At 31.3% G+C, this 24,189-nt stretch overlaps 1 long non-coding RNA gene across 1 annotated transcript; it reads right to left on the bottom strand.

Annotated features, from left to right (window-relative positions):
- Positions 1 to 7,773: 7,773 nt before the first annotated feature.
- LOC143069062 (uncharacterized) lies at positions 7,774 to 16,602 on the bottom strand. The gene is made up of 2 exons (XR_012976317.1): positions 16,153 to 16,602; positions 7,774 to 9,697 (listed from the first exon to the last, which is right to left on the bottom strand). It is a non-coding gene; the product is annotated as an uncharacterized LOC143069062 (long non-coding RNA).
- Between the last annotated feature and the right edge of the window lie 7,587 nt (positions 16,603 to 24,189).

The raw sequence follows: 24,189 nt of genomic DNA, 5'->3' as shown, positions 1-24,189 counted from the left end.
GTTCGCTTCACCTGCAGTAGTCAACATTAATATATCATATTTTTTTAAATAAATATTTAACTTCTGAATTCAATTACCAGTCCAGAAGATGGAACGGATGAGGAAAATTCTATGATTAGTGAGGGTGGGCGAGGGGTAAATTTCATTTTGAACACTCGTCAGAAAATGTATCTTAAAGTGGTACCTAACACTACAGGGAGATAACTCTGTAAAATCAGCAGAACGTTTTAATGACGTTGTGTTCTTAAGGGAATATTAAGCTTCTCAATGATCAAAATGAGTGTTTGTCAAACTGCTATATAACCAGTGTAATTTTTCTGATTAAACGGTTGGTTCATATTTTTTGATTTTTTTTTATATTTGTGTCAAAGGGTAAAAGTAAATACTTTGTCAAAATTTTAAGAAAATTAAACGAGCCGAATTAATTTTAGTTAAAGTGTTAGGTACCACCTTAAAGTATGGTAGAAGGATTTAAAATGTTCCTACAATACTACACCATCCTCATCGTCTTGGATATAAATGAAATACAGTAACTAAGACCTGACTAAACCGAAAGCTTTCGGGATTTGAGATTTTGTTCGGTTTTGGCAGGTATTTGGTTTCATCTGGTTCACACTGCATAATAGTGATATAATTGGTCTTCAGAACAAGTTTGGATTAGACAGGTTTCCGGTTTATTCAGGGTTTGGTTTAATCAGGTTTCACTGTATATGTCACTTAGCGTTAGACAACAACCAGTGACAACCTTATTGGATTTCTTCATGTAAAATTAAACAGGTTGTCAATACTGAAAAGAAGTTATTTCTCAGGTACTGAAAATTCTTAATTATTAGTATTTTATAGTTTAATTGATTGATAAAAATACGATCTTTGACTTTAGTTCATCTTTTAGATTTATTACAATCTGAAACCAGTAGATGATGTGGATATATGCACGAAGAGACGTCTTTGTCCTTGTTCAAATGTATACGATATATAATCAATATTCTATGGTTTGGTTAATTGTTGGATGCGATGGGCAAATGTAGAGAAGTCTTTGCCCATTGCTAACATGTACCACATTTTAATTCGATGGGTAAATGCAAAGATGTCTTTGACAACATGCACCACATATATATATTCAATGGGTAAAAGCAGAGACATCTTTGCCCTTGTTAACAGGTACCATATGTATATTCGATGGGTAACTGCAGAGAAGTCTTTGCCTTTGTTAACATGTATACGTAATACCTATTCGACGAGTAGCCTGAAGTGTTTGACAACATGCACCACTTATATTTGATGGGTAGATAGATATAAGATTTTGTTGCAAAGAAGTCTTTGTTTGGCCTTGTTAACTTGTACCAGATATATATTCAAGGGGTAAATGCTCTTTGACAATATGTACCACATATATGTTTGATGGGTAACTTCAGAGAAGTCTTGGACCACATGTACCAAAGGGTAACTACAGAGACGTCTTTGTTCTTGTTAACATGTACTACATAAATATGCGATGGGTAAATACAGAGAAGTATTTGAACACATGTACCACAGGCCAATGTTAACATGTACCACATATATATTTGATGGGTAAATACAGAGAAGTCTTTGACCACATGTACCATAGGGTAACTGCAGAGAAGTCTTTGACCACATGTACCATAGGGTAACTGCAGAGAAGTCTTTGACCACATGTACCATAGGGTAACTGCAGAGAAGTCTTTGCCCTTGTTAACATGTACCAAAGGGTAACTGCCGAGAAGTCTTTGCCCTTGTTAACATGTACCACATATATATTCGATAAGATCATTCTTCATCTCCTGTGACAGCAATCAGAAACATATTTCACGCTGGTTAGAATTAACATTGTTTGCAGCGTAGTCGAGGCATAGCATGTCATTTACTCAAAAATATACCTAAAATGTGTTTTTAATATAGTTTTTTAATATTCTTTGCAACTCATGCATATCGGCGGAACGTGAAAATGAGGAAAACTTGTATATTGAGTAATATTGGAAGGTAGCGTATTACTATAGCTTCCTGGCACGCTGACGATGATTTATGACGCGTGAAGGAAACTGCTGGATGTATATGTTTTTATCTTCTTACAATGAAACTTCATCAAATCTCTGAATGTGCAGAATCTTCCTAAAGTACAAAACAACATCAACACAAAGATACTATGAAAGTTTTTATAACATACTAAATACCACACTGTCGTTAAAAGCGGTTTATTGCTAACATGAACGAATGAATATGAATAAAAACATACATTTGTGGTTTTGCAATATAACATATGATATGAAATAATGAAATAAAATGTTTATTACCCCATACTCCCACTCCTTAGCGGGTGATAACATACCAAATGTCCATTTTAATTTAAATATTATTTAATACATTCAATTGAACGCTATTAAAATGATTTTATCACTTTTACTCGCTAACGGACGGATGTGTTTACATCCTCATCATCCCAACTACAGGATATTTTGTTTTCCTCCGCTTATACATCTTGACCAAATGAAAATCATATTCAATTTTCTACCTGTACAACACGATGGCCACTGATTGTGGTATGACGGAAGGAAGTCGTAATCCCGTGAAAAGCAGACTATCCGGAAACGCAAACATAGTTTTCTAAACAAACAAATACGACAGGAATAACGTGTAAGACCTGAAGAAGTATGGTGTAGATAATTTATCATGGTCCAAATGCAATAATTCTGTTTAGAGAAAGTCATTTAAACATTTTAGAAATAAACAAGGAATCGATTCGATACGTTGCATGGTCTGTACGTGTTTTGTCTATGACATATCTGGTACCTTTTGTTAGCTTTTATTCGTGTGTTTCTCTGTCCTATATGTTCTCCCGTTTATTTGTATTGTAGTCCTGTCATGTGATGTGATCATTTTAATGTTATATTTAACATTGCCATAAAAGCGGGAGGTTTGACATGCCACAAAATCAGGTTCAGTCCGCCATTTTTTTCTTAAAATGTCCTGTACCAAGTCAGGAAAATGGCCCTTGTTATATATTATAGTTTGTTTATGTGTGTGTTACATTTCAATGTTGTGTTTCTGTTGTGTCGTAGTTATCCTCTTATATTTGATGCGTTTCTATCAGTTTTAGTTTGTTACCCGGATTTGGTTTTTTTTTTCTTAATCGTTTTATGAATTTCGAACAGCGGTATACAACTGTTGCCTTTATTTTGAACGTGTTTATCTAAAAAAAAAACTGAATGAGTAGTAAGTGGAATTATTGTTAAATAAAAAGATACATGCTTTTATAGATAAGTAATTTAGTTTTAACATGAAATGTAGTAGTACCAGGAGTCAGATCTATGTTTCTATGATTACGTATAGGTCTTGTTTTCGTCTCATCTTATATTCCAAATGATTCTCACTGTGTGACATGATATGCATTAAATGTGTCGTTGTTATAAGTTTTTGCAATAATCATAAACAATCTCTACCTACCAAGTCGAACTTTACTTTGCCGGTAGTAAATTCTTGTTTCTTTTCATTCTTTAATTTTTAATAATTTCAAAACGGGCAGGGTTAATACCTGGGCCACACAAGGAATGAAACTAATTAACGACATTAAAACCATTGTCACGGAGTTACTATTGACTGATATATCCGTCTCACTCAATTTCGTGTGTATTCCAACTGTGTTGAATTTACGTGAACATTTTTGACACAAGAGCAAGATTTCTAATCTTTCGTCAAGGGGTTTTTAATTATTATTTCGAATCTGTGAATAAGGAGTAAGCCATCAACATTGTGTTATGTGTTAGTATAAACATTAAAATTGAGAATGGAAATGGGGAATGTGCCAAAGAGACAACAACCCGACCATTGAAAAAAACACAACAGCAGAAGGTCACCAACAGGTCTTCAATGTAGCGAGAAATTCCCGCACCCGGAGGCGTCCTTCAGCTGGCCCCTAAACAAATATATACTAGTTCAGTAATAATTGTATTGTCCCAAACATACAAATTTTTAAAACGACTGTTTGTGTATAGTACGGGATTTTGGCCTCGCATTGTCCTATGCATATCACTCGAAGGTACCCCGACCAATCGTAATCTATACCTAATGCTCACTATGTTGAGAAGGACTCACCGCAAGGTTTTTTTTCAATTTACAGTGCGGGATGTATAAATGCACATTCACGTCCGGGTTGGTAAGAAATAGTATGTCTGTAATGCGAGTAGCGAAAATGTAAGGTTCTCAATACACGTTAACGACTCTAATAAGGGTCCGTGTGACTTATTGCATGGGAAAATAGCTACCCTTATCAACTATACTCTAATTTAACTGTAACAATTCAAATGTCAAGCCTTCCATCCAGAACAACACAATTTGCAGTACCAATACCTATCAGATGTATTTTTTAGTTATAGGTCTCACTCAGAAAATGCATAAAGTTAACTTCCACTGCACATGAAGCATAAATCAATCGAATTCGATTTTCAGATTTCCTATTTTGAAATATATGTTGAGATCAGTATCATGTACCTTGTTAGTCAATCACGTAGACGTTAAGCAACAACCCCATCAAAAGTGCCATGCTTGTCATGCTTAATGAATTGACGAAAACAAAAATACATTACCAATATCTTTTGACTAACATGACAAATGTATAATGGCCATAGGAAACAGGACAATGTTCTTATTAGCCTTGTATGTAAATTTTGAGCGGAGTAATAGCAGGAAGGTAACACATCAAGTGTCAATATAATTACCCACAAAAAAGTGCCGATTTATACCACGGTAATTAAATCTGGAAAAAATAAAGTTCTTTGTAATAAGACTACATTAAATTCACAAAGGATGTCTTATTTACACAGAAGTGTGAAAACGTGAATACCAATGAAAGAATTAAAAAAAGTACCATATAATAGCCCATGCTTAATAAACTTTCTCTGTTAATACTGACAAAAATATAATTACTTATTGCCATATAATTATCTACTCTAATATCTATGGATAGATTTCATTTTATCCATCAACGCAACAATAGAGACGATTCAATATAGCATATAATAATTTCAATGAAAACAATAATGAGCGTCACTTTTTATCTGTAACATCTAAAAATTCACCCGGAGATCAGCCGGAGATCAGCTATTCAGTAGGATTTCAATAACCCTTTCCTCGGCTTTAAATTTATCACCTAAGAGCGAACAAAAACTCACTTTACTATACCCGGGGTGTTTAGCTACCGTTTTATTATTTTTGGATATTACTGTCTGTATCGCTCTTATCTGGTGATCCAATCGGAAAATATATTTATGAAGGTATTCGAAATTTAAATTGGCAGCTATCGCCGACAGATAAGAGAATTTGATGACGGGAGGACGTTTATTTGAAATATATTTAGAGAAAATTACAACGGACCAAAGTTGCTGTCTGTTCACGCCCTGGTGTTTAAATATAATCATTGAGTTCCCCTTAAATGATCTTTATGAGTGTAATAGCGATTTTATCGCAGAAAAGTGACTTGAGTATTGTCCGATATATAAATAATTGATAATTTACCCATGTGTAAGTTTTACGACATTTTTGTTTTGGCTGTAAAAATCTTAATTTCGGTATATAAAGTTGCCGAACCATATACAAACATTTTAGAATTTTTTCAAATTAAATTGCTGCCAAAACTATGATTTCACAGGTAGAATTTCATTGAATCAACGATATCAACCCTTCTTAGGACGTTAAATAGCCATTAAATGTCGATAAAAATGAAGGGATCTATGTACAAACTATAAATGTGACAATTATGTATTGAAAGATTAAGTAAAATAATAACATTATTGTTGTAAACGTATATTCAATAACACTTCTGTGAAAAGTTGAGGTTTGCGAAGGGTGACAATTGATTAAAGTGCGGGCAAATTTAAGTCAGACCAAAAATTATGAAATATTTATTACCAGACGACACGAGATGCACTATATAAATCAATAAAATAAAGAAAGCATCCGAATGTCTTTATTCTTAGAATTTTCTTTTATCATTTAAATGTGACATTTATTGCGTCACATGTTTGCCACTGAACTTTGTACAAAAAATTAAGTAGGAATTTTTTTGGAGATTACCACGCAAACTTTACTCAAAAAGACCAGAGAAACAAAATGTTGGAAAACTGATTAACTCTTCGCTTAAAAATCCCAAACAAGTTATTCGATGTCTGCACATATGTAATAAACCTCGCAAAAGGAAGACTTTTTTAATAAGGCAAGCTCTAAACACTACTCGTCCTAAGCATGCATGAAATATTTGCCACTTGACGTAAAGCAAACGTGTTTGGTAGGTTACAGGTTTATGTGTTGTCTCTTTGAAGATTTGGTTTGTCTGTGCATACTTTAAATGAGGATGATTATTAGTTTGATAAGTTTACAATCAGCTCTGGTATAATACAGATTGAAAATAACACTTGACAGTTTTGTACAAACATGAAACTACAAAGATCAGGAATAGACACTGCAAAAATGCCTTATGTGCCGAAATAGTTGCTTCATGTTCGATATTACATAATCCAACTCCCTCAAGCGACTTGAAATAAATTTTGTTATTCATTTTAGGTCACTTTTTAGTCATAATGCTCCTTTCGTATTTATTCAGGTATTTATACAGCCTAGGCTTTCATGTTTGGGGTTTAAGCGTATCTACTGAAGTAAAATCCAGAAAAGCGATTCATATGCACGAAATATACAAAGTGTGCATTTCATTTTATTGAACCCATGCAAACCTTACTATTTCACGGAGACCATTTGTGACAAGAAAGCAATTAAACCAAGAGTTCCAAGAGGTGAAGTTGAAATCATCACTCCGTAAATTTATTGACGTAAACAAAAGTTGGTTGAACGTTATGGACTATCCATTTCACAGGTGACAGCAGATATGTTCCAATTGTACAATCCCGTCCCCTTTTACTCTGAATAGGACCTACCGAATTAGACGTATTGCCGAGTTTGTACTAACATAAGCAACACGACGGATACCACATGTGGAACAGGATCTGCTTACCGTTCTGGAGCACCTGAGATAACCCCCAAGTTTTTGGGTGGGGTTCGTATTGCTCATCCTCTTTATAAAAAAGAAGATGTGGTATGATTGCCAATGACACAACTATCCACAAAAGACCAAAATGACACAGACATTAACAACTATAGGTCACCGTACGGCCTTCAACAATGAGCAAAGCCCATACCGCATAGTGAGCTATAAAAGGCCCCGATAAGATAATGTAAAACCATTCAAACGAGAAAACTAACGGCCTTATTTATGTAAAAAAAAATGAACGAAAAACAAATATGTAACACATAAACAAACGACAACCACTGAATTACAGGCTCCTGACTTTGGACAGGCAGTTTTCTGTTTTGTGTAATGTTGTCTGTCTGCCTGTTTGTCTTCTTTTTTTGCGTTGTCAGTTTATGTTCTGCTTTTGAGCTTGAATGTCCCTCTTGTGAAAAGTTATAAAGTTTATTATTAATTATATATCAATAAAATGTTTTGTTTTCTTATAAATAAATATCGGCACTGATATTCGAATTTGTCCAAGACATTGCTGATATAAACCAATAATATAAGTTTTTTTTAAATCTGACAAGAATTGCACATGTGAGAGCACAAAAGGACCTGAAATACGGACGGATTTGTTTTACTTTCAGAAACGTGTTGTCTGTAAACAAATATGGTTCGGATATATTTTGCACACATCTAAGTTGAAATTCTTGAATTTACTGGATATTGAATTCAATAAGAAATAAATCATAATAAACGTTCGATGGACAGTTTTTATAAATTTGTTTTCTGTAGTTGACGTTAAAGGCTGTTTTACCTCAGCTTCTAAAGCTTCAACTGCAAAATAATAATTTCATAATAAATTGGAAAACAGTCATGTGTAAGCTAGTTCTAAAACATTACATTGTGCCGAACTCGAAATTGCCAAGTTTTTAATACAATTGTATAGATACTGTCAACATTCTCGCGTCATCAAACAAATTCTGAAATGCAAAGAACATTGGATATATTATACCTTGTGGCCAAAAGACAATTCGTGTATTCGTCCCCAATATAAATATGACTGCGGTATGGGATTTACTCATTGTTGAAAGCCTTACGGTAACCTGTCGTTGTTTATTTCTATGTCATTCGGTCTTGCAGGGAGTTGGTCTCATTGTCATTCATATCACATATTCTTTTTAAAAACATTGACAGGATCCGATAGTTTGAACCGGTACAAAAAAGAGGCAGAAGGACATTCAAAAGCCATTAGTTGAAAAAAAATTGACAACGCTATGTCAAAAATGAAAATACAAACAAATTACATAACACTTTATAGAATACTAAAGAATGAGCAAAACGACCCCCACCAAAAAACGGGATGATAAATAAAATACTAGTTACCAAAATGAACATAAAAGAACTGACAATAAAAATGAGTTCAGCTGCCTACTATAGATATTGGTTTTTGTATAAACCTTCGTTGTTTGGTTACTGTTTCATTGATGATTATCCCTTTATCCCAGTTGAAGCTCTTTCGCTGAAGGTTGAAAGACTACCAAAATAGCATCAATGAGAATTTAAATCTTTAAATCTGTACCATTCTTTTTACTATTTTTATCAATTTTTATATGTGTCTTGTTATCGCTGTTTTTAGACGGTACCCTCGTAAATCTTCACAAACTAGACACTGTCGTAAACTAAGAGTTTCAAATTGATAACTGAAGGAAATAGTGGGGATATACTAATTAAATTCTGAAATAGGAGCAAAAACAGGGCAATTTACACAGCCAAGCAAATATATCATTTCTCGTATTTGTATCTACTTGTCAAAACCAATTAAAAAATAAATGGTTCAGCGGTGTCAGAGGAGAGAAATACCATGGTTTTTTGTTTTCATTGATTCAAGAGGTGTTGTATGTAGGTTTTTGTTATACAAGGTACCCAGACATTTTCTACGTATAGCTTTTTTCCTCATTTAATTCAAAAACGAATTTTGCTAAATTTTTATTTAGTTTTATATGGTTTTTCGGTACGCGGACAATCTCTGGTGTTAAAATTTGAAAAGTTGTCTTCTACATCATTGGTTTAGGTGTTAAATATGTAAACAATGTGTTGAAATGTAATTTTGTAAAGTTTAATGATGAGAGTCGGTCCGTAGGGAGTACGCTTGTTCTAGACAAAGGTGTTAAATTACTGCATTTTACGAAAAAAGTTAATAAAAGTGTGAATACGGAAAGGAGACGACGGCAGAAACAGAAAAATCGACTATTTCCCTAGCGTACTTTTCTCTCAAAATCGCATGTTTATTTAATAGTGCATTGAATTAGAAAAACAGTCTCCACATTTTGTGTGAAATTTCATTTGTTTTATTTTCGTTTTTCTTGAAAATATTAATATTTAAAAAATAAAATATAACGGGGAAAAAACCCTTAAATTAACAACGTTATTTGAAAATTCTTTTAAGTCAAATAAATGTAAGCAAAACATCACAACTGTGTTCTCAGCAAATATCCTTAAAATTAACCATGCTATTGTAAAGTCTTACGACAAATGTAAAGTCAAGCATTACAACTGTGTTCTCAGCAAGTCACATATAACGATGTATTTGTTTTCATGCATTTCCTAAAGAGATACGTCTCTGTCTATCAAACAACATCCGAATATATCCGTATTTTTCCGTCCTGGATCGATTTTCTGTAAAGAAAGTTGGTCAGTAAATAGAAATTATTACTATATTCATTTCCTCTATCAAGAAAGCTCCAATTAGTAAATAGACACTAACGGAGTGAATCATTTATCATGGTCTTAATTTGTAGTTTCTACACAAAGATTCTCCCTCCAAAAAAATATTTATGTTTTTTGTTAGGCTAACATCAGATTATTTCGTTTGCTAATGACGGCGTCAGTGACTTTTTACAATTTATCATTTTCAACTCCGATCTTCTATTCAATTTACACGAACGTATTTCTTTTTTTTTTTTTTTTTAGTTAGTGTCTGTACAATTTCATGTCAAGCTTTTGTTTCAACGCTTTTCATTAAAAATACAACATTTATCAGTTAGAAAAACCATATTTAAGTGTCTAAGAATTTTAAATACTTTGATTTGTATTATTCTTAATTGCTATATACATCATCACTTTATTTAACAAAATTAAATTTATAAAAGTTGGTACATTCAAGCTTTGATTCAACGCTTTTCATTAAAAAATGCAATATTGTCAATGAGAACCCATATTTAAGTAAAAATTCAAAATACTTTATTTCATGCTTGATTAATATATATATATATATATATATATATATATTTAAAAATGTAATAAAATGAAATTTATAAAAGTTGGTATAGGTATTCTGCCTTACGATCAAAATGACTATTACTAGAGATTTATTAAATAACGGTTAGCTCCCTTTACATAACGGAACCATATTTTAAATAAATCATTTTTCAAGATAAACATCTTTGAACTAATAATTGTAGCTATTGTTGTCTTTAGATAAAGATATATCTTGTTAACTTATCAGATGGAAAAATTAATTTATTGACTTATTAATGGTATAAAGGTGCCCTTGGCTCGAACACGGGTCCTAAAGCATTAATCCGCAAAGTTGACAACCGAGGAGCAATCTTTCTACATAATGGTCTATGTTGAAACCTTCAAAGAGAAGTGAAATATATATTTTGTTACAAGTAATATATTCTACTTCATTATTTACCGTGTGCTGTTAGAAGTCATCAATAATTTAATGTGTGAAGTCTGTACGAGTTTAGTGCACGAGACATAGTTTAGTTGACCGCGGACTCATATGGGGGTGTTAATTTTTCCATCTATCTTACTGAAAAGGGGGTCAATATGACAATCAGATCCCGTAGTTTTGCAAGGTTTTTTTTTATAAATCGCATTTCATGAATCACTTTTTATATATAAATATTTCTATGATTCGTATTGTTTTTTTTTTTTTTTTTGTGTTTTGTGTTGTTTGTCTTTTTTGTGTTTTGTGCTGTGTGTGATATGTTGTGTGCTTTTGTTTGTATATATGTATGCCGATATGTATTCTACGTTACACTCGACGAAGAGCCCATAAAATAACTTATTTTCGTGTAAATTAATAGAAAACCCGAAGTTAAAATGAAATTAAGATTTAGTCACCTCACTTAATTTGTATAAACTTGATGATATGTTTTCATTCGGAATATGCATGAGAGAATGTCATTGTGTGTTAGGAAGCAAGCAACAATCAACCAACAAAATACATATAGTATGCGTTTTATATGGTTGAAATAGATCCTTCTCCCGGCCAAATTTAGCTTTCAGCAATCGTTCTTCCTTTCACTTGCACTCTTTCTTCTATACACACTATTGTCGTTAAGTTTTCTCAGAGACCTATATACATACATATGTCTCTGGTTTTCTGAATCCCCCTTCTATAAAAAAAAAATATAGTCTGAGATAATGAACAGTCAAAAACCATTTTTTTGTAAACTGCGGTTCTATATTTTCAATTGGAGCTGTTAGATTTTCCTTTATTTTTAAATCAGTTTGAGAGTATAAACTAGATATTTTAAATTTCATGAAATATCAGTAACGAATATTTACAATTCAACAACGATTTCTGCATATATATATTATATATCTTTGAAATTATTTTCACTTAATCCATATTTTCTAAATTGAAATTATCAAACTTATCAAAATTCCTTGTTCAAAAATAAAAGGTGGCAGAAAAAGAAATCTCAATCGTTTGAAATACTGACCGAATTCCATATCTATTCGTACAACTAAACATGCTAAAAAGAACAGTAACCAAAATGTATAAACATCCTAAAACTTGCACAAATACCTATGAAATTCAGCATAAAAAAAGAGACCAAAAAGGAAACAAAAAATAAGAGCAAACAAAACAAACTATATTTCGAAAAATAATTAACATGTATATAACAGTGTGCACTTTATATCGCAAAATATCCTAAAATTAGAAATAAAACAAAGTTAAACAACAATTTTTGTTTTGAAACATTCACAATAAGAGTTATGATAATAGGCAAACCTATAATCTTAAATAAGAAATCGACTAGTATCTTAGCTTTTTTGTCTTCTTAAAAGCACAAATAAAAACTTTAAAACGAACATTGCCATAAAAAAAAACAACCAAAAAGGGGCGATTGTTTTCTTGAACAAATATATATAAATGCACCCTCGTCTAAACACATCCGATTCAAGGTTTGGTCTTTGCAAGCAATATTTAGCGCTCTCTGTATGTGTACAAACGGTTATTTACCCTTTTGTCTTTTTTAAGCATTGGTCTTGTTTGTTCTTTTTCGAATGAAGATTGTTATCCCCTTTTGGGTGAATCTTCATACTTCTTTGAACATCACTTTATGTCTCAAATAAAAAAATCCATGTATGACATAATGCAGACTAAATACCACCCTATGTTTATGTATAATGGCGGTCTTTTTTCTTTTTGGCATTGGTCTTGTTTGTTCCTTTTCGAATGAAGATTGTTATCCCCCTTTTGGGTGAATCTTCATACTTCTTTGAACATCACTTTATGTCTCAAATAAAAAAATCCATGTATGACATAATGCAGACTAAATACCACCCTATGTTTAAGTATAGTGGCGGTCTTTTTTGTTTTTGCCATTGGTCTTGTATGTTCTTTTTCGAATGAAATTGTTATCCCCCTTTTGGGTGAATCTTCATACTATTTTGAACTTTATATCAAATAAAAAAAAATCTTATATAAGATTATTTTTTTTCAAAAATCCATGTATGACAAAATGCAGACTAAATACCACCCTATGTTTAAGTATAATGGCGTAGTGACATTTGACCTATACGTAATGGCATTCCAGTGTTCTATTGTTTCAACAGAATGACATGTTCAGGAAACAGCGTAGTTTTTGTAAACAATTTTTGTTATTTTAGTACTGAATGTCTATTAAAAGTTATATAATGTAACGAAAAACATTTACATTTTTACGCAATGTTAACATGCATTATAAAATGGGTCAATTTCGTCGAATCATCGAAAAAAAAATTGAAACTACTCAATGTTTAAAAGAGTGCATGCACATATTTGTTTATTTTTTCTTTTTCAAATCATCAAACGTGACTCTAGCTTTAAATATATAATAACCATAAAATCTGAAATATGTTTACCAAAGGAATTTTAATACGATTTTGAGTTTCGAATTTAAAAAAAAAAAAACGCATTGTTATATAATAATTTAAATTTTATTGGCTGTCCCTATGGTATCTTTCGCTCCTCTTTTAAACAAAAGTAATAGTTATGTATGGAAAAAAATGTTTAGCGTGTTTTTTGTTTTTGAATCTTAATTGTATTCTCAGCTTTTAATTTTTATTTTTCTCCGAAGTAGCAAAACATTGATTGTATTCTTGCGTTCATTTAATTATTCATATATATGTTTACTATTGTCTACATGGGAAAGTTTGTATGTTCTCATTTCCAGTGTGTAAAAAAGATCATTATTGGTTCTTCATGAAATTATTATTTTATTGTCTATATTACTTCCTTTGTTTTTGTTGTTTTCATTTTCTTTTTGGTATTGTTTTTAGGATAAACAAATTTATATGGTTACTTTGTGTCGTAATTTTCAGTGTACAAGAACAAAACAAGAGTTGTTAATTTCATTGTCTATCAAAATTTAAGCATTTGCATCATTCGTGTATTTTTTCATCTTTTTTTATATAGAAAACATCAGTCTATGTTTTTCTTTTATGCTAGAGTGGGGTGCGCATATTCGCCGGGGACACAATTTCGCCGTTTTACTATTTTGAGGTGTAAATACTTTAAAAGATGGCTGAAATGGAAGAAATATGCCAGTGACTTAGATTTTCTATATCTGAATTGATTTGTATCTTAAATTTTTAACACGGAAAGTCATTGACTTTCTCATATCTGTTTAAACTGTCCGTTTGAATAATCTTATCTCTGTTTGCTTGGCATCTTGATGGTCAATATGATCTGTATTTAGATTTCAAAAAAAGAAATCAAAACTATGTAATATTCAGGTTGCGAAGTTGTTTTGCTGTATGTGTTGTTTTGCGTTTTCCATATGTTACGTGTCTTAATGCAGTACGGAATATATAGTTACCAACTGTGATTTTTTTTTAATAAAATGCGACTTATAATCGCAATTTTTTGTTTATTTATTTTTTTGAAAATTTCTTGTATTTTTAAAATAATCACAGAACCAAAAACCTCCACAGGAATCACTTTCCTGAAACGCGTGAAAATGTTCATAAAAAATTTCTATGATAGAACAAACAATTTCCACAAGAACTTATTATAATCTAACGCGTGAAAATGCTCGGCGTGAAAATCCTCGTAAAAATTTCTGACAAAATTCGATCCGACGGACACTACTGTGAATAAAGTGTCCGTGTCTTATTTTATAGTCAGACCTCCTGGTAGATGCATTCTCATATTTTATTGTGAGGAGATATAATTACACTGAGTATAACATATCCTACATAATCATTCTGGTATCTACTTCTAATGTTTGAAAATACTTTAGTATTCTTAATGAAGACCAATGCAGATAGATTAGAACTGGTTCTTATTAATAACAGGGAACCATTTGGAATAAAAAAATATCTTTCCGTAGATGTCAGAGGATTTCAGTATAAGTCAAGCAAATGAAGCAGATACCGTATAATTATCTAGAAAAAAAGCAAGATTTTTTTCAACATTGCTGGCTTCAGTCGCATTTTTACGCTTTGATTTGCTCTAACAATACCAGATTTTCCGTCTTTATTAGAAATAATTAATACCTTCTTGTTTTTAATGACCCCATCATTTATTAAACATGCTAATATGCAAGGAAAATAATTCTAATGATTTTGGTTTTACAACATAATTTGTATAGGAAATTTTTTTTAATTCTCTGCATGATAAAACAAAATGAAATTCAAAAAAGAAAAACAAACGTTGATCAATTATTGTCAAAGCATATATATATATGTGTGTTATATATTACAAGACTTAAACTATACAGTTGCTAAGATGTTATATGGTGTATTGTTCAGACGTCCAAAGTCCGTGTTGCTACTATTTGTGCATCTTTGTTTTCATAATAATTCTTACTTACTTTTTAAAATCTTAGAAACAGTATTCTGACCACTTTTTCTGTCCATAATATTCTAACTTTTTCCCATATTTTTAATATAGAACCGTCAGAAAAGCGTCATTCATTCGCAAAAAAAGAGAAGATAATTTTTTTTTGTATCTTAATTAATTCATATATTTTTTTTTCAGGAGGGAACGATGAGGGGGTACGTTTTTAAATATTCAAAAATGAGGATTTTATTAATGTTTTACCGCAGTGAAATCGCCATCACCTTTTCAAACATATTTAAATATTTACTAATTTCACATTTCAAAATAATATCCAATTACAGTTAACTTAATTTGTAAAACTCTTATCGTTTATCTTTAATAAAAGCCTATATGAATTTACATTTATGAGAAGTACAAGTAATAGTAGTTCTTCAAAATCAATTCAAAAGTATACATTATTTCTCATTCAAGTAAAACAATTACATATAAGTTGTAAATAAATGTTTTGTTTATGCGCTTACCTTCAAGACTATATGAACAATCAAAATATACTTGTATCAAATAGTATTATTATTCTAATAATAATCATGCATGTATCGCTTCAGAAAAAAACTATAAATTCTAAAAAAAGAAAAATACAAAATAACACCTGCTTATTTTGTCTACAAAAATAAATAATCTGCAAAACTTTCCCCTCAGCTGTTTTGTTTCAGATATAATTTGCGATTGAAAGCAACCGAGAAAAAAAGGTCAGTAAAACGAACAAATAAAATTGCTAAGTTGAAAATTCTTAATAAAAAAATCTCAGTTTAGAGAAAATCTACGACAGGATCTGACATTGTTGTTATCTTGAAAGAGATTACACAACAAAAGACTATATAAAATTTAATAAAATTATATTACAAAAGTTGATTTACACAATATCCAATAGTCCACGGAACACAGCAATATAGTTTCATAGAACAAGTTTTTGTCGAAGACAATTGCACTCGCAAAATCTGCCATAAAGAAAGATCCTTTTCACACCTGCTACATACAGTATTCCTGCAATTCTATGAAATCTTACCTTTATCCAAACGGAAACTTAATATCCTTCTTCAAAAAGAAAACACGAAAGCACAACCGCGTTTACAACATATATTTCGATAAAATCCAAAGACCAAACTCGCTTCTTCCACAAGACTAAGCGCTTTTTATGTTGGAAAAAGAAATAAAAAAGGATTGTGTCAGCTTCTTGTCCAAACCGTTTTACAATTTCTCACTCAATGGTTGTTGTCAAACTTGTTGTATATCTATCAAGACATGAACGTATCGGGTTCCTTTCTGTTTTCCATAATTTGAAACATAGCGTGGCCAACCTGACAGCTTGGATTTTATATTTCGCATTAGAAAAAAAATGATGACAGAGAAAAGTGACAAGTAAATACGAGTGTCGATTACATGCAGAAACTTACATCGGTTGATGGATTGACTTGTACAACTTGTCCAGTTCTTTTAACAAACGTGGGATATTTTATCTTCGTTGGTCAAGGGGCGGATGTATGAACAGAAAAATACTGATAAATATCACTTTAATTGAATACCACTATTAAAATATAAATCATTATTTGCAAAAATTACAATGCGTCGACTTTAGATAGATCTTTGTCAACAAGTGACAAATCAAATAGATTTAAAGACTGCCTTTACATAGAGAGAAGGACGAAATTGTTTTATTACGTTAAAAAGACAAAACAATGAATTAAACATCGACCGCAGACCGTCCAGTTTTAAAATAAAACGTGAAGAACCAAAAAAACTTGAATCCTTAGAAAAAAGATGACGTACATTTACTAATTGAAAAGAAAAATCAGCTATGAAGCAAATGGATTTTCTTTATATGAAATATTGTGCAATTGGTCCTGTATTTTTATTGTTTGTTTGTTGAAGATGGTCTCTCGGATCTGGCGCCTTGAACATCAATTATGATTAATGGACAACTTTCAATATTTGAAATGCATCGGATTTTAGCTTAACAATGTTTGTCTTTAGTTAGGGGGAGAGATTCTCACGAGATTCTCACGGCTTTTACGACAATATAGTTTTTACGACTATTCAAAATTCATTTGTCTTTCGTCTTAAGATACGCGAATGGATGGTATTGGTTTATGCCATATGACTAAGCTGCCTTCTGAAAACCAAAAATATTAATACAAAAACTAACTGTGCAATAATTCTTAAGACGATGAAGCCAATTTTTAATTATGAATTTCTAATATTAAAAAGTTGACAAATATCGTCTTTGAAACGATGACAGTAGAAGAAGAAAAAGTAAAGTTGTATTAATCAGGATAAAAAATAAATCAGATCATAGGATTTTTCATTGATAAGGTGATTCGATTTCCTTGGGATTTTATATTAAAGAAAAGGGGGCATAAGAAGATCCTGTAAAAGTGCAGAAATGACGAAACCACAAGGAAAGATTCAAATCAGGACAGAGACAACCCCGAAACACAACCAAAAATCACACCACAGTTAATCAATCAATCACACTGCTCACAATCGCATATTAACAAAAGACAGGGTATCTATCTATCTGAAAAAATAGAAATACGAAAAACCACATATGCTGGAAATAACAAGATGTGCTATGGCGTGAAAAGATAATGTAAATAAATAATGATTAGTTTGAATTTGAAAAAAATAATAATAAAAGCAACAGTATCAAAGCAATGGTTCCATTTGCATGAATGTTCGGGAGGGGTTCAGAAAAACTTTGTTGCTTGTGATATTTCCCCCTCTTTTTGGCAGTTATTTTTAGCGTAAAATCACATTTTAAAGTATACCAGAAAAACGTACCCATAAACTATAAACAATTAGCATTTTTAACATCAAGATCGTCTCATAATTGTCTAGCGTATACTATACATCCATATTCAAAATTTTATTTTGAACCTGATAATGATTTGAGACATGCATACGGCAAAACATACACGTGTCTCCTAAAAATTGATATAAATTCTTGATTTTTAAAAGATTTACTGAAATATTTTGAACAGTTGTAATAATTTAAATCCATGACTATACCAATTACCTACTATCAAGCGGACACATGCACTTTGAACGATATCCGGTTGCACATGTATTGTTCTGTGTATTTGTTAGCTTGGTTTGAAAAAAAGCTGCTTGCTTTGAAATTGTAATAGAATGATGTATAAAGGTAAATGAAACAAAGAGTTAAAAAAAAAACCACTTTGTCCTAAAAATACAGATGTACATGGCTATCATGATCCACATGTTTTGTTGGTGTGGCATCAAGCTATTTGTTAATACAAAGAGAGATAGAATCGCGATGCTGTAGTGAGTACTGAACTAAAGGTTATAGAAGTTTATTTACTGAATGGTATATTGATGAAATAAAAGCTTCACAAACGCTGAACTTCGTATACAGCAAGATGAAAACAACGTTCTTTCTTAGTTTGACTGATAATATTTGCCTTCACTGATTTGAACCGTTTTGTGGTAATTTGATGGATTTTTGCATTATACTTTATAATATTTTTGCTTTTTGGAATAAATAAATACCAGTCAAAAGTTAACATCAAAGCGCATTATTTTGATAAATGGAAGATAAAATTAGCCAGAACTATGCCATTAACTACGCATGCTTAAAGTATTTTTGCAGTTCATTTGTAAAATGCCTTTTATATAAAATTAAGGGTTTAAAATAAAAGGGGTTTATATTATGCCCTTTATGCGCGAGATGTTTCAATCCACTCTCTTTCGGTGAATACCGTTTCTGAGCTTTAAGGTGGTACCTAACACTTTAACTAAAATTAATTTGGCTCGTTTAATTTTCTTAAAATTTTGACAAAGTATTTAGTTTGACTCTTTGACAAAAATATAAAAATTTCAAAAAAATTGAACCAACCGTTTAATCAGAAAAATTACACTGGTTATATAGCAGTTTGACAAACACTTATTTTGATCATTGAGAAGCTTAATATTCCCTTATGATCACAACGTTATTAAAACGTTCTGCTGATTTTACAGAGTTATCTCCCTGTAGTGTTAGGTACCACCTTAATAAATAAAAAAAATGTAAAACAAAAAATAATCGTACTCCAAGGAAAATTCAATTTACAAATTCAAAAGCTCAAAAGAATGAATAACAAGTGTCATATTCTGAGCGTTTATACAATAGAAATAGAGGTTTAAATTCATTCCTTATTTATGTCAAAGAAGACGTTTAGTATTTTTTTTATGAGAAATTAAAAACATTTGTTTTGTAAACTCTGTAAACCATGTACATATAAATCAGACAATACTGCATGTGTATATAAAGTTTCTTTGTGGTCTATAAATCATCAAACTTGTAAACAGTATTTCTACATCTTATGTAAGCCAAATATACGCGAACGGACACTAACCGGCTTCCGTACGAACGTTTGTATATATATTTGCATACGCACCCAGTTTATAATGGTTTTCAAATTAATACTGAATTATTACAAAAAAAAAACAAAAAAAACACCGCATTTTTTTTATTTTTTATATTTTAAAGATTGATTGGCAGCAGCGATGAACATGTTATAGTTTTCTTGTTTTAAAAAGCAACAGAACATTGAAAGAACTATTTATAAGCCGTCACAAACACTTTTCACGAGAAATGTATGTATTTCAAAATTCACTGAAAAAAATATTCACGCACTTATCTTTTTATATGTATGAATTGAAAGGCAACATCAATCCATATTTTGATGTTTTAAGCCTGGTTTTTAAGTTTAAGATAAATTTGTGCAATCAGTTTTAAATATTTAATGGTTGGAACAGTCAACCTTGAACAAATGTATTTTCAATCCTATACAAATGAGAAATAGATACCTTGTTCATATACACGAACAAAGAAAGTAAGCATACAATATGCATATACTAAATTTGCAATTTCAGCAAGTTATATAAAGCATGCAATTTATAAACAATATATGCATCTCTCTCTGGATTATCTATACGTTATCTAAAGAACGTCTACTCTCGAACCCTTTCAAGTCTGTATACAGTTTGGTATCTATTGGCGCTTTACACAATTTTTCGAAGTAGTGTTTTTAGTTCTTTATGTAACGGTGCTTCAATTCACGTCTTATTTAAATAAGAAGTTCCTTCTTTAACCATAAATTTGATTTACCAAACGTATATGAGTTTCTCAAAGTTTCACTGTTAGTAGGTAGTAGTTAATACTGTCAAGAAATTATCGTTCATTTTGTGTGGTTCCATTTAGGTCATCCTAAAAACCTGATTGAATCTGTAAAAAGGGAAAGAGTTATTTTATTGAATATATACATATATTCAGATTTGGTTATTTTTTTCATTTTTTCAATACTAAAACCATCGTTTGACATACTATCAACATTAAAACACTTTGCATAGATATGTTTCGCATTCATATTTATCAGATATACTTGAAATTTAGTAGTTAAAAATTATAGCTATATGCCCATAAATATTTCGATGACAAATGCATATAAAGGAATAGAGGTTAATCCCTAAAGTAATAATACCCTCCCTTGCATTTCATGCCATACCAATACATAGGCCTTTCTCTCTCTCTCTCAGTCTCTTTCAAATCAAAATGTTGACCAATCTCTGAACGAAGGCTGAAATAAATCATACTAAAGGACAAAGACTGGACATAAATACAATCATACAAATATATAATAAGTATAACCTATTGAACAAACAACATGAAAGTAAGATATAGAAATGAGTTGCAATTGAAATATGATTGGACGAGCAAAGGTGTCTCGCTTTGTATGCTGTACCGTACTTTTTGTTCTGAAGTCAAAGCCTAACATTTCGACCAGTAAATAATCAAATTTTGTGAAATTGTGAATTTCTAATAATAATTTACGAATAACATTTATAACACATGTTTTTGCATTAACTTTCATCTCATACACTATATACAGAACAAAGATTTGGGACTGAGACACACCACATCTTCCTATATCTATGAAATATGTGGAAAGGGCTTAAACATCCACAACCGTCATAGGTCTAACCAGGTCTGCTCTAGTTCCAACGCTATTTTTTTTTTATACAAAAACGTATAGCTAGTCTTGAAAAGGAGATTTTCTGTGTTCATTCAATCACATTTAACAGCTTTCTATATCGTTAAACTAGTTTCTCCTAAACCAATATCATGGTTTCATCAAAGAATGTCAATCTTTCCCAGTACGATTGACCAACGGAGTTCCTTAGTTACCCTCTCTCTAGTAGTCACTTTAATTTCGATGTAGTATCATCTTTAATAAGATTTTGTCTACATTTGACAAATGAAAATACGGGTAATTTGTGTACTTAATAACATAAGGATGGGTGGATTCTAATCACTAACATTAATCTTTATTTGTGTGTCGTTTACAATACTATATAATTGTATCCACGGCCAATGCCCCTAATATCTTCTGTCTTTTAATGGAAATTTTGTCAAATAAGGAATCAGAAAATTACATCGATCGAATCTGAAGAAAATAGCGCTTCATGATCTCCAAATACAAATAATCTATCAATTTATAATCACCCCCATGTCTAATCTAACATCTTGTCTAAAAGGAAAAATATCATTCAAGTTTCCTTAAACTTAAGTTTGATTATAGAAATTCAAATACACCGTGGTTTTGTACAAAGCCAATATATAACGTTATCAGCTTCCAAATGCGATAAGCACTGTAAAAGGTTCAATTGAACGTTATATCTAACTTGACAACGAGGTTTGGCGCGTTTCTTAGGAAGCTGTGTCGTACCGACAACAAATGGATTTCCATTCGCTTTCAGCTTTTTCAAATAAAAGTTAAAAAGGCTTTAGTGGATTTGTGTTTTACGCAAAATGCACATATCACCTGGGTAACGTTAAATCAAAGATTCAGCCGTATAATCTTGTCTATTGAGGTAACAGATTTTGAAAATATTCGGTTAGAAAAAAGGTTTAATAAAATAAATGCATGTTAAATTTCTTCACAATTCAATACAGAGCTAAAAGTGTAAATTAGTTTCGGATAAAACGGGTGAAAAAAAAAGATAAAATTATACGCCATCTTGGATTGTTTGATACTCTAGATATTGTTTAGATTTAGTGGACATGTAATCAAAACTTTCTTATAAAATATTCATATCTAATGGCTGGCGTCTCTTGATGTATTGTCGAGCCTGCAGGAACATTTTAATATCTGGGGGATATTTTAGATTACGTTACTCGAAATATTATGTTTTATTTTTCGCTAAAAATTGGAATTAGTTTCAATAAAATAAATTATTCTATCATCGCCTGTATGATTGATGGCTACTAGTGTGGTCAATATACACATTTATAAATGTCCTGAGGCTTTCTAGTTTTTTTTACTGTTCGTCTGTATCATTTGTTGACGTCTGCTTGCTTAGTTTTTTCTATAATTAGATAATTAGATTTTGAAAGAACAACCCTTTTTCCTTTTTTGTCAGAATTTCTAACTATCTGAATACAATGAAAATGTTATAAAAATCGACTGTTATAGAGAAATTGTGGTGTAAAGTGCACTATAAATTCATCTGCAATAAAACTATTTTATAGTCAGAAATCCAATTTGGAATGGATGCCGCCGACGACGCACTATGTCACTTAAACACTCTATATTATATTCGGAGGATACAACAAAACGTTTGAAAAAAGGTTTCATCAAAGATTTTATTAACCATATTGTTTATTACATATACTTATGGATAAATCTATGGAAGAAAATTATATTTTGACTTTTACTTTTGTAATTATGAAACCCCTTTTCAGTTAAAAATAAAGACATAAAAAATACACTTTTGAAAAAGTCATATAAAACTGATATGTTTAAATAATGCTTGAAGATTCAGCAAAACACTTTGTTAAAGACACATATGTCAACAAATTTGGAATTGGCTGCGCTTGGCTGTGTATGGATATATTTATATAAAATATAAGTCTGCTCTGTTTACAAAACGGATATACGACTAAAATGGTAGCACTAATTTCCTATGAACAATGCATAATTCATAGTTAACAATTGTGGCTACTTCATTTTATGGATTATAGTCAACAAAAGATGTTTCTGTAAAACATGTAGATAAAATATAAACAAAAGAAGATGTGGTATGATTGCCAACAACTCTCCACCACTGATAGAAACCAGATGACGTAGAAGCTAATAACCTTATAAGTCACCGCACGGTCTTCAGTATACACTGCTAATATTTGAAGAAGAAAATGTAGCACAGAAACGCGCAGCTTTCTTGCGCTCTTTTATAAATCTAAATAAAATTTCTTGCTTAAATTGTTTAGGAAATGCTGAAGGAATATAAAATGCCTGTATGTCTGTGCTCAAATACAGATTGTATTAAGATACATGGAGTTTTCAATGACTGGCTTCCAAACTTTTCAAAGTAACAGATGTTTAATTTACTAAAGTTGGTTTTTTGACAGGTAGAACTGCTTTTAATAAAGATCTTGTACAATGACAAATGTTACAATCTTCCCGTCAATTGTAATTGATACGTTAAATGTAGGTTTGTAATCGGTTTGATAGTGATAAGATTCCGTGTTAACTATGTCGACTTTCTGACAGCCATGACAGTTGATGGGTCAATACTGCATGTCCACGACACATTAATGAAATTACAGGTGTTAGAACTAGCATAGAAATGTCCTCTTTGTCAACCTGTCTGAGATAGAGTGAAAATAACAGTCACGTGGTTATTCAAGACGAAGATCTAGATTATTTACCGAAATTGTTACACATAATTTTCATGTATTGGTTATCTTAGTAAAAAAAAATGGAATATTAGTAGAATGACATGTTCAGAACCGTGGGAAGTTAATGACTTCGACTTTGACAACTCAGATCAATCATTCTGACAACAATACCTTCAGGGCAGGTGACAACATTGTCAGAAAATTCTACAAGTCTAGAAAAAAAATTAATATGAGATATTACTGTAAATATTAATCCAACTTTATTACAGTCCGTGTGCAAAGAAAGAAAAAAAAACCGTAACCTCATTTCCCAAAAGTAAGCACGTGTTAGATCTAACCTATAATAAGATGTACAAAAAATACGAAAAG

This window comes from Mytilus galloprovincialis, chromosome 3 (genome assembly GCF_965363235.1).
Source record: "Mytilus galloprovincialis chromosome 3, xbMytGall1.hap1.1, whole genome shotgun sequence".
NCBI classification, from domain to species: domain Eukaryota; kingdom Metazoa; phylum Mollusca; class Bivalvia; order Mytilida; family Mytilidae; genus Mytilus; species Mytilus galloprovincialis.
This window is presented reverse-complemented; position numbering and strand designations above follow the sequence as displayed.